Genomic DNA, 14,785 nt, shown 5'->3' with positions numbered 1-14,785 from the left:
GCGAAGCTCGTTGTTTGTTTACAATCAGGCGGTTTGGGCACTGTAAGAGTGGTGGCGGATGTCTATTTAAATAAACATTCCGACGAGTTATTTGCGGGTGTCCCTTCTGTGGTCGAGTGGGAGAACTGCCGACTGTGAACACGACGGTTCTAGGTTCAAGCCTTGGCTTGGGAGAGATGCTAGTCTAGCGGCACTGATGAGTTGTGATACAACGAAACAGGACTGTATGTCGATGACTACAAATATATATATATATATATGTATATATATATACTTTTGCATGAGATTTATCGCCTGAAGAGGTCTCTAGTTACTTGTAACTAGCTGACCGAACCATGCTCATGACTATGTAGCAATATAGTACTACATATGTAAAAACAATTAAAGAGTATATCCTGCTCTGCTCCGGTATTTAGCACTCTAGAATTAACCTCGTTATACTTCATTGGTTACTTAACCTCTGGAAATTTAACCTTAGGTTATATATATATATATATATATATATATATATATATATATATATATATAAGTAACTTTTTCAGTTTGTCTGAGGAACGGTCTCTACCAAACTCCTCTGCCAGGTTTTGGGCTATGGAATAGAAATTTTATATAGGAGATTTCGACCTGTGTAACAAATTCGATTTGGTCTTTAGCCGATAAAAATAGCTGCTGAATATTTGGACATGTAACACATTTCCGATATGATTTTTAGACCACAACATTGTTGTTAAGGGGTTAATATCGAAAATAAAACTGTTGGCCATGGCAAGAGTAGTCGACTATCACTAGACACTAGACACTTATATACCCTTATCCAGGAGTGACCGTTACGCTTTGATAATCGGGGGCCCCTTTCTTAAAATTTAACCAAAATAATTGTATTCGGTATGAAATAACCAAAAAAAGAGATAATACGCCGTCAGACACTAAAAAAATCTTTGTAAAAAATAGAAAAGTTTTTCTTTTCAGACTGGCGGCTCGAAAACTGGGAGAATTTAATAATTCATTGATATATTTAATTTAGATCCCATTGTCATTTTATTTAAATATTTACTATTAGAATTATAAAAACAAAAAATAAACATTTAGGATTTAAAAAAAATAAAGTTATTTTTTCTTTTAACTCAAGGACACATTTTTTTTTTTACTTATGTTTGACTTGTATTTTTCTTTTAAATATCCCTTCTTAGTCTACAAAAGTATATTGTTTATTTTTTTATAAAGATTTTAAAGATAAAAAGCAACCCCTAATTGTTGTGCCTTAATTTGTCGAACACAAACAGTAAAACCAAATAAGCTACATTTTCCCAAACAACAAAAAATACCAGTTCAGTTTATTTATATTGCTCTTGTATTATTCCCAAGAATCACACATATCATATATTTTCAACGATATTTTACTAAACAAAACGCTGCCCTTATAAAAATGAATACTGATCTGTTTCTAAGATAAAAATGCAAATGCTATCTGACTCCTTCAAGATAAATGATATCAGGTTTAATTTATGTTAATTATTCGCCAGATCTACCGTTTTGGTTTTAATGAAAAGGTCACTGGGTTTATGGAGTTTATCGACTTGTGTCTGCAATCAAAACTTAAAAAAAAACTAGCTGAAATCCTACCACAGTAAGGGTCTATAATAGTAAGCTACATTATAATTTTTAAATAGAATAAAATATAGCGATTTTTCTAAACACGTTTTAATCAAAGCTCGTTTTGTGTTGATTTATAATTTTCATTTTATACCCTGTTTAACCCAAAATAAGGCACATTATCACTTGGAAAGTATAAAGCTATTATTGGGGATCGTATTTACCAGGAAACTATAGGAAATTGAGTGGTGAGATGTATTTTCACATTACATTTAAACTTTTGCAGGTCAGGAAAGCAAGAAACATATAGGGAATTTCAAGGTTTAACAGTCCGATAGAACAACTGCTCGGATAGAAGGCTTGCCGGCATATAAGGAGTTCATCAGTGAAGGACTGGCCTTTTTTGCTGATGACAAGTCGATTCGAAATACGTATGTCGTGGAGGAAAAAGTGCTGCAAGTTCATTAAAGCAAATTCCATTAAAGTACGTGTAAGACAGGCACAGAAATGTAATATTTCGGCGATGGGACAGAGATTGGAGCTTGGCCGATAGCGCTGAATCAATTAGATTTGAGATTCTTTTTTTTTTTTTTTTTTTTTTTTTTTGAGCCTGCCTAAAAATGAGGAACTAATGGTAGACGCACCAGTTCAGATGTGGCAACAATACTCTATGCATAAGTGAAGTCAAGCTTATATAAAGACATAGAATAATCACTGGCGTGAGCAATTTTCTAACACCGTAAAAAAGAGAGCTCATTTCCTTTCCCGCAGCCTTCGTTATTTTTGTTAAACAGATAAAAAAGCTAATCAATTAGCTGATTAACTAATCGATCAATCAATTAATGGAAATATAAATCCCTGAAGTCAAACAATCCGGTATGCAAGTGTGAAAGGATTATCGTATACCGAAAAAAAATTGTTAAAATTTGAAATATATATTCACTAGCAGGCGCCTGACGTTGCCCGGTCGTAAAATACGCATAAATATTATATTTTAATTCATACAGAAACAGAAACATGTGCATGCGAGTATTATATTTTTTAAGCAGTTAACTTCTTGGAAGTAAAAAAAAAAAGAAATATTCGAGCTGAGATCGATACCTAAAGGTAGTGAGTCAAGTGCGATAACCATTAGACCATCTTCACACGATTTTAAAAAGTTTTTCACACCTACTTATTCCTAATATAATTAATATGTCATGTTTACTATTCACGCATGCGCATTCTTGAAACAGTTGAGAGATAAAAATCCGATAACCGCCCTACGTTCCAATTTACCATTTTGACTCATTAGCAGCACTTTTTTCCGAATGAAAACAGATTAAAATTTTTTAACGTGTTTGAATACCCTACTACCAAATTTCAAATCTGTAGATCAAAAATTCGTATATAGGTTGAGAAGTGTCCTCACACACACACACACACACACACACACACACACACACACACACACACACATATTCTCAATTTTATATTATAAGGTCAAAAATACGATATAACTATGCTTCACCGGTGTTCACACAAATATATAAAATCATAGAATTACGCCAGTAATTTACTTCTCTGCATAATATTCTCGTCATTAACGATGACTTGAAGAAAAACATCCACCGTGGAATTTCTGTTTGGAGTGAGGAATGTCTTTCATAATTTATTTACGACGTCGTTTGCTGTTTGGCGTCCTATTTGCTTTCTCGCTCTTTCTCACTACTTGAAAACGGCACGTTTTAATTATTAACTATTGTGTGACAGGGCGGATATATATTTATTTGATTATTTGCATATATATATATATATATATATATATATATATAAATGCATATTGGTCTTAGAGAGTAAATGACGAGACGAACTTATGCGTACAATGTGTTATGTTTTTATTTATCAAGATGAACGTTATTAGTCCTAGAGCAGTACACAAAATGTTTTAAATAATGATAACAGAATAACAATAACAAAGAATTTCGCTGGCGAGGACTACTATTGACCGTAACCAGTTATATAGTTCTTTTTGAAATTTTCATCTCTATTTTTCTCGTTATGTACTGAATATTTGTTAATGAAACTTATATGAAATATGTTCCTTATTAAATTTTAAAGATTTTCTATTCTGAAAGAAGTTTTTAAAAAATTAATCTGAAAAAGTTATTTTAAAGTTTTTGTTTAAAAACTCAGATTTTCTCATTATTCAGACCTGTATTACAAAGAGGGAATTGCAAAAAAATGATTTGTGGTATGAGGAGAAATACAAAATGAAATAGAGAGTAGGAGAGTTTTAAAATATAATCTTAAAAAGATAAGATACAAGTTAGAAAAGCATTTCATCCAAGGCATGAAAATTGTTTAAAAAAATGTTTTTACTATAGGCTTTAAAAATAAAAGTACAAGATTCAATTTGAAATTTATTTATCTGCAAAGTGCACTTTTATTAATTTTACAAAGTAAGGTATAAAAATTTAATTTAAATTAATCAAAAAATTACCTTGGATTTATTTTATGTAATGTACATTTTGTTGCAATTTAAAAACATTATCTTTCATCTAGCAATTAATGATATAGATATAAAATTTCCGATCATTTTTTTTAAAGTGCAACAGAATGTACATTACATAAAATAAATCCAAGGTAATTTTTTGATTCAATTTAAATTAAATTTTTATACCTTACTTTGTAAAATTTATAAAAGTGCGGTTTGAAGATAAATAAAATTCAAATATAATCTTGTACCTTTATTTTTAAAGCCTATAGTAAAAAAAAAAATCCGATTCCCTTTTTTTTTTTTCGAAATATTTAACTATAAAGTTTGTTTTTTAGTTGGGTGGAGAGCTTAGAACCGCATGTAACATGTTAATATACTTTTGCAAACGTAAAAATACATGCGCGGGGATGATCTGTAGTTTTCAGTATTACTGGAAGTTTAAAATGTATCGAGTGTCATTTTATCATTAACATATGGAAAATAAGGTCAAAAACCAATTAAAACAATCGTTTTTGACCTCAAAAGTTAAGCTTAACGTTTTCCGATACACCAAAGTTGATTTCTTTTCCTACGATTTCAATTGATAATCCTAACACACACACACACACACACACACACACACACACACACACACACACACACACACACGTGTGTATTTTTATAATATATACATAATCACCTAATGATTAACGATGCCCAGACTAAAGTTAGGTTGGGTTGGGCTGAATGTTACGGTGGTTGACTTAACCGCAAGTTCTTTGAGACCCAGCTAATTCCTGCTGTTCCTGAAAGAGTTATTCTTGAATGTCAGATGAATCAGACTCCATGTTTTTTTTTTGTTTTTTTTTTTTTTTTTAAACCTGCAGGCAGCTATCGTCATCATGAACCGTCATGCGATAGTTAAGTGGTTTCAATTGATAACCAAACTTTGCACGCCGAATTCAACCTTTGTAATGTTTGTTGCGCCCAACAGCTGAGAAGCTTAAAGGGTCGCTTGCAGAAATAACACCGCAAAAGTCAGGTTTCTTTTTTTTTTCTTTGTTAAGCCAAGTGTAAGAGACCTTTTGAACATAAAGCAGAGTATGAACAAGACGAAGTCATGATTGAATGATTAGCTTACGGTGAAGGTTAAAATATTTATGCTGTAAGTTTTTTATCTTCAGGTATGTGTTTTGTTTGAATATTTTGTTTTAGCGCATATCAAACCTTTTCGGGTTATTCAATGCAAAATCCGGTGATTCATATTTTTTTTAATATCTTTACATATTTATTCGTCGTGTTTAGTTTGGTTATTTTGTATTACGCCATATCAACCCCTTTTAGGTTCAATCATATTTGGCGAAAGTTTTTATGCCTCCAATTTTTTATATCTTCAAATATTTATCTATGGTGTTTTTTTTTTGTTTTTTTTTTTGCTTTTGTTTTTTTTGTAGAGAATAATTGCTGGTTTGTTTTTAGTTTTGCAGAACATTATTGAATTTTCGAAAGTGGGGAAAAATTATAACATCAAAGTTTGGTGCATGGAAGTCAGGAAGCCGATATATTCAGACAGTCTGATCTGGTACACAAGTTCCGTCAGTCTTGGACAGACTATGGATACCCATGAAGGGGTGCCTACGCGTGGAATTTTTGCAGGAGGTGCGCAATCTCCAACCACACCTCTCCTGGGTCGACATTGTTAAATATCAGTGGCAAGTGAAGTGTATGTTAAGGACGACTGGCAACAAACGCCGAGATAAGCGAAGAGCACATACAGTGCCTAGAATTCCCAAATGGTCACCCATCTGGTATTAGCCAGGCTCAATGTTGCTTAACTTCGGTGATCTGACGAGAACCAGTGTGTCAACGCGATTATGCCGTATATTTGATCTGGTAGCAGTAGGTATGATTGACTGAGATCATATTTTCAGAACGAAGAGATGTTTTAATAATGGGCTGTCAACTGTTGGGCTGTTATGTTTGGAGATATTCTCTTCCTTGTTGCAACTTGAAGACATGACAAGAGACAGGTCGTAGAGACCTGTTGTAATATAGTAAGTGGTCTGTTATCGGATAAAACGATTCTAATGGTTTGGGGCAAAGTCAAAACGTAATATTTGTTCGTCAAGGAACGGACAGCTTATTTTAAGTGACTTTTTTTTTTTACATAAGCGTCACTACTTATCAAGGCCCAGAGACCACTCGATGATAAAGGTTAAAAGGTGTACGGTAGTCAACGGGAGAATATCATAGTAATCGTTCTTAGTGTAAATTTGGTAAATTGCATTACTTAAGGGGAACGCCTCATCAAGAACTTGTTTATGTTGGACTTGAGGGCGACCATATTGTGATCAGCTGGAAAGCAGACAAACGGAAGACAGTTCCACAGGCGTGCAGTTCTAAAAAAGAAGTTTTGTTTATGGAATCTACGTTTAGAGTTAGGCACAGATAAAGAGTGGGGGAAATTATTGATAGTGTTTTTAGCTAGGCGAATGTTTCTTGTGAAAGTTTGACGAAAGGGGACCATAGATTGGAGCTCGGACGATCACTTGCCATAAAACTAACGATAAAACAGAGATAACCTCGCAACGTCTCTTCTGTGAGAAAGAGGTTGCAGGAAAGACAAAAGGGCATCCCCCTACTAGGATACGAAATCTATTTTGAACTCTGTCAAGGCAGGATAAGGTCTTTCTAGCAGCTCTTGTCCAGATGTGGCAACAATCCTCCATCCTTTGACGTACCTGGCTTTTATATAGGAAGAGAATTGCATCAGCAATTATCACACTAAATGCTAAGGTTTATATTGAAGAGAAAAAAATGATAAACGTAATGAGGCAATGGTAAGCTATTAAATGAGGGAAGATATAAGGAATATCTCTTGTTCTATAGGATTCATTTCTACAATGCACGTATCTTTATGTGCAATCAAAATAAGAACCAAACATTCTTACAGTGAAAATATTGCCACTTATTCTTATTGGCAAGCATAAACGACAAAGATAAATTCGTCGAGTAGATATCTCACTGCTTATGCAATTCTCTATCTATATAAGAGCCAGATACGTCCAAGGATGGAATACTGTTGCCACATATGGGCAGGAGCTGCTAGAAAAGACTTGTCCTGCCTTGATAGAGTTCAAAATGGACTTCGTGGCCTGGTGGGAGATGTCCTTTTCTCTTCGCTGCAACATCTGTCTCACAGAAGAGATGTTGCGAGTTTGTCTCTGCTTTATCGTTATTTTCATGGAAAGTGTTCGACTGAGCTTCAATCTATGGCCCCCCCTCGCCAAACTTTCACAAGAAACACTAGACTAGCTGAAAACATTATCAATAATTTTCGCTCACTCTTTATCTGTGCCTAAACCTAAACATAGATTCCATGATCAAAGCTTCTTTCTTAGAACTGCACGCCTGTGGAATTGTCTTCCGTTTTCCTGCTTTCCAGCTGTCTATAATATGGTAGTCTTCAAGTCCAACGTGAACAAGTTTCTGATGAGCCGTTCCACTTAAGTTAACAAATTTACCGAACTTCCATTACTGTTGATTACTATATTGTCCTTTTGACTACTCTACACTCTTTAACCCTCATCCTTGAGTGGCCTATAGGCCTTGATAAGTGGTGACGCCTATGTAAAAAAAAAGTAAATTCCAGAGAGAAACAACCACAGTTCCTAAAATAAAAACAACGATCAAACATAGAGATGCGATAGAAGCATTCCCTCTCTATTCCTCTATTAGACTTTAACACGACCATGTTATAGTAAGATGGGAAGCAGTCCGCGGCATTGTATTCCATAGATGGGTTGTTCTAGGAAAGAAACTTTGCTCATGGAATTTCCATTCAGATATATGTACAGATAGAGAGTAAGGGGGTTGTTGACAGTTGTAGTTAAATGATTATCACGGGCCTTGAACGATGTTAGGACGAGTTATGAAAATTGTAAGATGGTTATATACAGGGGTAATCAGCCAAAGATCAGCGACCACGATGCATACAGCGTCGAACTGTTTATAAGTCTGCAGGCTAACTACGATTTCCGGCAGCTTGTTTCACGACTCTGTAACAAAAACCGAATAAGAAGCGTTCGAACGATTCGGACTCAACATAGCACTATCTGCGAGCTGGTGTAACGAAGAAGTTATGCGGTACATAGCGTTTGCACGCAATACTAAATGCAAGGATGGAATGAACTTATTTATCTCCCTTTCACAGTGAAATTATGTGACACAACGTTCGGAAAGTGAGATTGAACAGCCAGCGCCCCAGAGCAGCCCCATCGACATTCCCCGATGGATGCGCCTTGAGCGATTTGCAATGAACTGACTACGTTTAAAAAGGAGAACGCAAAGCCTGGGGGCTGAATCTCTTATAACTTCCCAGGATTAGCGACATACAGCAGCCAATAGGGGTAAAAATCATTTCAGAAACGGTCTAGATTCTCTTGGCTAGGGGGGAAAATCTCTGAGTCAAAGATGTGATGAAGCAACCGGCATTCCCGTTTGTACTCTTTTTTGATGTCGGCCAATAAATTCTTTTTATTTATATTGTAAAATGTGAAAGTCTCTCCCGTCTCCATATAACAACATAACGTATTCATCATTGGTTAAACAAAAAGGAAAAACATGTATCGTGCTGGCGGGAAACCTGTTTAAGCGTATGAAATGTTTTTATTCCTTTTTAAATGACTCTAAAATATCTAAATATTTGCTGTTATTTGACATACTTAGACAACGGGAATGACCTTTCGGAAGCTCCTAATCATACACAAAAATACCAGCGTAAAATGTCAGGAAGTAATGATGACTCTGACGGGGAAAAATAGCTTTTTGGTATTCCCTCTTTTTTTTTTGTGTATGCTGCCTAGGTAATTGCACGATCCGTTGTTTTCTCATTTGCGATCGCAGTGGCTATTATTTTTCTGTTAAATAACCAGCTTGTTGGAGTCAATGACGGAAACTCATTGTAGGCTTTTTAAAAATGCATAAGAAACCCACTATATGCATTTTATAAATACATAAGAACCCGCTATATGTATTTTATAAATACATAGGAAACCCGCTATACGTATTTTATAAATAGATAAGAAAACAATTATAGGCATTTTATAAAATGCCTATTATGGGTTTCCTATATATTTATAAATACATACGAAACCTATTAAAGGCATTGTATAAATACGTAGGAAACCCGTCATAGGCATTTTAGAACTACGTAGAAACCTCATTATAGACATTTTAGAAATACGTAGGAAATCCATTATAGGCATTTTATACATACATAGGAAACCCATCATAGGCATTTTATACATACATAGGAAACCCATTATAAGCATTTTATAAGTGCATAAACATAAGTACAGCACATGTTAAACTGTTTTATTTTATTAGCTGATTTTGAATTTTTCAATGTGAAGGTTATGATTTTTTGTTGTTCTTGCATTATTTGTCTTCACGTTATTATCTTCGACATTGCTATTTGTTTTACTACGCCTGTTTTTACATGTAGTTTAATCCACAGTAATTTAGTAGAACCAGATCAGACTGTCTGAAAATATCGGCTTTCTGACCTTAAATGCACCAAACATTGATGATATCGGTTTTCTTTCTTCTTTGTACAACTAAATCATACTCTGCAAAGCCAAACACAAGTTTTCTCTACAAAACAATCAAACCAAGCACTCTGAATACATATTTGTAAATATAAAGAACTTCAAAGATAATTTAAAAAAAAAGACTTATATTCAGCATTAAAAATCCGAAAAGGGTTGATATGCCGTGAAAAATAGCCAAACGAATCCAAGGTAATATCTTCTTCCACGCTTAAATGCTCATGATACTCATTTACATATAGTGGGGCTGGTGTTTTCTACGAACTTAAGTCTAAAGTTTAAAAATACATAATAACGAGTACAAGTTTTGAAAATATGTCTTTAATGGAATGTCGAGTATAAAAAATTGTTTAAAATCATCCATTTACTTTTAAAATGTTTACTTATTAAAGGATCCAGTTCAAACTAAATGTGGTACATACCCACTTTTTGGCTGGCTTCCTCGTGTTCATGTTCCAGTTAATATATATTTCCAGACTGAAGAGAATTCACTAGCTGCAATCAAGTGAGTTGCATTCGCCTTAAACTTATTCATCGTTATGTTATATAATGACTGAGAGATATTATTATAAGGGCACTCGTTATAAACGTTTAATTGTATGCATTATTGTTTTGGGATATTATATCGACGTATAAACCAAGTTATGTTGTATCAGAGAGTTATCACACGGGTATATATTACAATTCATATTTACGTAAATGTATCATCTTTTATAAGGATAATATTATATGCTTCATACCTTTTCTTTCTCCAAGAGTTCTTCTATCTTCACTGCTGGGCTCTGTGATGAAACATGAAATGACCAGCAACATAACCAAGACCTCTGTTCTTCCTTCTTTTGTGAAACCACAGAACACTTTATATTTTTAAAATACGAATTTATTTCAGCTGTCTCAAATGGTCTTCACAAAGAGTCTGCATTACGTGTCTGCATGCTTGTTCTTTACAGCCCGCTTCCAGGCTTTTTTGAACCAGGTCTGTCCACTTTCGTGACCAAACTCAAACTCTACTCCTTTCTCTAATCTTCCCGAACTCTTGACCTCAGTTCTGTTAGTCATCATTCAAAAAGCACAGGTATCTCAACGTGCGACCTTCCCACGTATGTCTTCCCAATACCAGTTTGTTTATTTAACCTAGCTAATTTATGTAAACATCCTCAGCTAAAACCCATTGCTATACTTTATTCTGTAAACAATAAATAACTCCCAATATAAAGCATTTTAACAATATCACTGGATAGAGAGATAACTATATAGACAGAGAGATAGATCGATAATAACTAATTGAACTTTTAACCATGTTTATTATCTAACAGTTATCAATTAAGTGACGAGGTACTTTTAGAGAATGGTGGTTTATTTGATCATAGTGATCTTGTTAAGCTGAATAGCAAAACAAAAAAAGTCGCATACTATAAGCACCTTATTATTCAATTGTAATTTTACGCTTTCAAACAAGCATCTGACGTAACTTAGGCTAGGTCTTACAGTTTCAGATTCTACGGATAGAACTCACTATTTGAAAGTCACTTGTTGGAATCCTGATTACTCCGTTGTCTATAACACATCCTGTTTATGGCTGCATAATTATCTTTACTAATATATCTACTAGCTGATATATCCACTTAGGAAAATAGATAAGTGTTCACTTTCGGTAGTCTTGTAACTCTCGTTTTAATTTTTGTCCTTTAGTCCTTGCATTCCATAAGTGATATTGCTAATATAGGAGAAAGAATTGCTATTTTTGGATCGTCCATTTACCACTTATCGTTGCTGTTTTTAAAAAATTATTTTGAAGTAGTATTTTTAATTCCTCACATAAAGTGGCTTCATGCCTGGTCTGAGGCGATTTCCATGAAAAAATAGAAGTCCAGAAACTAAACTGTTTATCACACTAAATTAAGTTGATCATTCTGGTTGGCAATGGCAGAAACCATGAGAAACGACCTCCAGTTCGTAGTGAAATGGGGTCGTAAATAGATAACATTTAATGCTACTAAGTTTAAACACCTTCCTTTATTAATGACAGGTCTATATCGATAGCAATAACTAATAACACCAAACCTGAAAGCTCATCTTTCAAACTCCTCGGCTTATTGGGGGATATTGCAAAGGCTGCAACTTACAAGGTGGGTTCTCTCTACTGTGTTGAAAAATTACTCACACCAGAGAGGGCTCGGTATATTTACAAAGCCACAATTTCGCCCATGCATAGAGTACTGTTGCTACATCTGGGTTGATAAAGTCACTCTTAAACCTGGTCCATAAACAAAGTTTCCAAATGGTAGTATGCCTTGTTTGAGGGTGGAATGGAGTAAAAAAAAATGTATGAGCTTTCATACTTTTTTCTTTTTTTTTTAAATTTTATTGAATTTTTGTACTTTCGTTTTATTTATTTTTGCTTTCATAAGATTAAGTTAACAACTATTTCTCGGCCTTTTGGCTAGTAACAAAGTGTAGTATCTGTACTGATACTATACTTCACCTTTACTATCCTCGATCAGTGGAAGAGAAATCCTTCTAGATTGAGGAAATTTTTATTTTTGTTCCTATCCAGAGTGCCCCTTTTGGGGGAGCTGAATGTTCTCATTAAAAGCCGACCTTGTGTCTAACTCTGTCCTCGTGGGGAGGCAAGTAAATAGAAACAACACTTTTCTCTCATTAATTTATTTATTGTGGACTATTATCCTCATCTTTATTATTTGTTGTTTCACGACATTTCGGCCAACTATTACTCTGGCCTTCGTCATGTGGTAACCCCGACGGGATAGGAAGTCTGAATCTCCTAACTGCATTCTCAGCAATCACTGCCATCCATAGTAATTGTCGTCTCACTACATAAATAAACGTGGATTTATGAGATAAAAAAATCCAACCTTTTGCGCAGTTGATAGAGATTTTGAATCTCTACGGTTCCAGATGAGAATTGTCTGAAGATAGCGGTTTCGATCCTACCCAAAGCCGGCCAGAGGCTTACTCGGCCAAAACGTGGTGAGACGACAACAACTACCGATGGCAGTGATTGCTGAGAATGCAATTAGGAGATTCGAAGTTCCTATCCGTCGCGGTTACCACCTGGTGAAGGCCAGAGGAATATCTTTTTTTTTTACATCGGGGTCACCACTTATCAAGGCCCGAAGGCCACTTAGGGATAAGGGTTATTGCGTGTACAGTAATCAGTGAGGTAGTATCGTAGTAATCATTAGTATTGGGGGTTTTGATAGAGTGTATTACTTAAGAGGGCGTTTTGTCAGGAGTTTGTTTATGTTGGACTCTGTCCGAAACGTCATGAAACAACAACTAATAAAGATGAGAATAATAGTCCGCAATAAATAAATTAATATACATTATACTCATCTCAATAATGAATTCAAATTAAAAATAATATATAATATACTGGTCTCTTACTTGTTCATTCCTAAAAAATCGTTCTTGCTTTCATCTTGAAAGAAAATGTATAACAACGTACGAATGTAAGCCTTGGGGGAGGCGCAAAGTTAACACTCAATCTACATTTCTCAGTTCTTTACAGCTCTTTTCCCCCGAATCTTAGTCAAAAGTAAATTCAACTTTACAGCCAGAAGCAATGTTAAAACTTTATTATTGATATCTGCGAGATATACTTTTAACGTGTTCTGTGCTCTTCCGCGAACTTTCTGGGGAAAATCCGCATGACTTAATCATTCATTTAAGCCGAATTAAATGTACAGAATTGAGAGAAACACAAAGGTATGAGAAATGGTGGAACTCTAAGCAAGTTGGGGTTGTATGAAAGGGGGGAAACTAGGAGCAAAACTGTGTGTATGAAGAGGAAGCTGGGAGCAAGATATGGTTGTATTAAGGAGGAAATTATGAGCAAGGTGAGATTGTATGAGGAGGGGACTGGAAGTAAAGCGGGGTTGTTTGTAATAGGGAAATTGGGGCAGGGTAGGCTTATATGTACGCGGAAATAGGTTGGTTGGTTGTTTCGTTTTACGGCATATCAACCTTTTTCAGGTTATTTAATGCCGAATCTAGTTATTTTGAGGAACAATTTTTAATGGAGTATTTTTTTTTAAGTCAGATTCTATTTAACCCATAGTTGGGACCCTAATAGGTACTACCACTCCGGGTCAGAGTGAACCTGGGAGCAATGGCGATTAAAGGGTGGCTCCACACTCTCTAAGGCCCGCAAGGTGGGGCCTCACCATCGGATATAGTTTTAGGTCATATCCAGGACCGAGGAAATAGGAGCAAAGTGAGTTTTATGAAAGATTAGTGAGGGGCGTATAGATGGTGTAATAAGGACCCCAGGAGGGATGTGGTCAAAACAATATAAGCGGGGGTGCCCGGGTGTGTGTATAGGTGGTCGTGTAAGGAACCCCCGGGGGGGGGGGTAAAAAAATTGTGGTAGCGGGGGTGGGAATCAAAACAACAGTAGACAGAGGTGTTTTTAATAATAAAAGAAGTGGTAGTATATTGGCAGGCTCGAACCCGTAAGTGAAGGAGAGAGAAAAAAAAAAGGTTAAAAAAGGTGATGTCTTTGACGATATCTCCAGCGTCCGACCAGAAGTTTGGAACGTTGAAATTAAGCGTAGTCAATTGAAAAGATGACGATGACTTGCTAAAATGTCGCGAAAAAGCGCACCCCCCCCTCCTTGTACAAAACTGCTCAGCTGAGGGTCAAGGAGGGTTTTGAGCCATTTTTTTTTTTTTTTTTTTTTGATATTTGTCGTCTATGAGGATCCCTCGCCTCTGTCGAAGTTTTTGCGAGAGAGAGAGAGAGAGAGAGAGAGAGAGAGAGAGAGAGAGAGAGACACACACACACACACACACACACACACACACACACACACACACACACACACACACACACACACACACACACACACACACACACACGCGCGCGTGCGCGCGCTTTGTTTTTATATTATAAAAGAAAACTGAAAGCAAGACAGAGTTACATAAAGGGGGAACTGGGGTTGTTTGTATGAGGGGAAACTCGCATCAGACTATAGTAATATGCATGGCGGAAACTGGGAGCAAAGTGGGGTTGTATAAAAGTGGGAAACTGGCACAAATTATACGTATAAAATAGCAACAATGCAACTACCGGCAGTGCTTAATTTCCCCAAGATTTAGTATT

At 35.5% G+C, this 14,785-nt stretch overlaps 1 protein-coding gene and 1 pseudogene across 4 annotated transcripts in view; one reads left to right on the top strand and one right to left on the bottom strand.

Moving 5' to 3' along the window:
• LOC145248141 (uncharacterized) overlaps positions 1–14,785 on the top strand; it is a 568,735-nt gene that overhangs the window by 70,278 nt on the left and 483,672 nt on the right. The gene's annotated exons all lie outside the window — the stretch shown is intronic.
• Positions 5,820–5,936, bottom strand: LOC145248417 (5S ribosomal RNA; annotated as a pseudogene).

This window comes from Euprymna scolopes, chromosome 26 (genome assembly GCF_053919585.1).
Source record: "Euprymna scolopes isolate OS-2025 chromosome 26, ASM5391958v1, whole genome shotgun sequence".
In the NCBI taxonomy this organism is placed as follows: Eukaryota; Metazoa; Mollusca; class Cephalopoda; order Sepiida; family Sepiolidae; genus Euprymna; species Euprymna scolopes.
The sequence above is the reverse complement of the archived record's forward strand: the minus strand, read 5'-3'. Positions and strand labels throughout refer to the sequence as shown.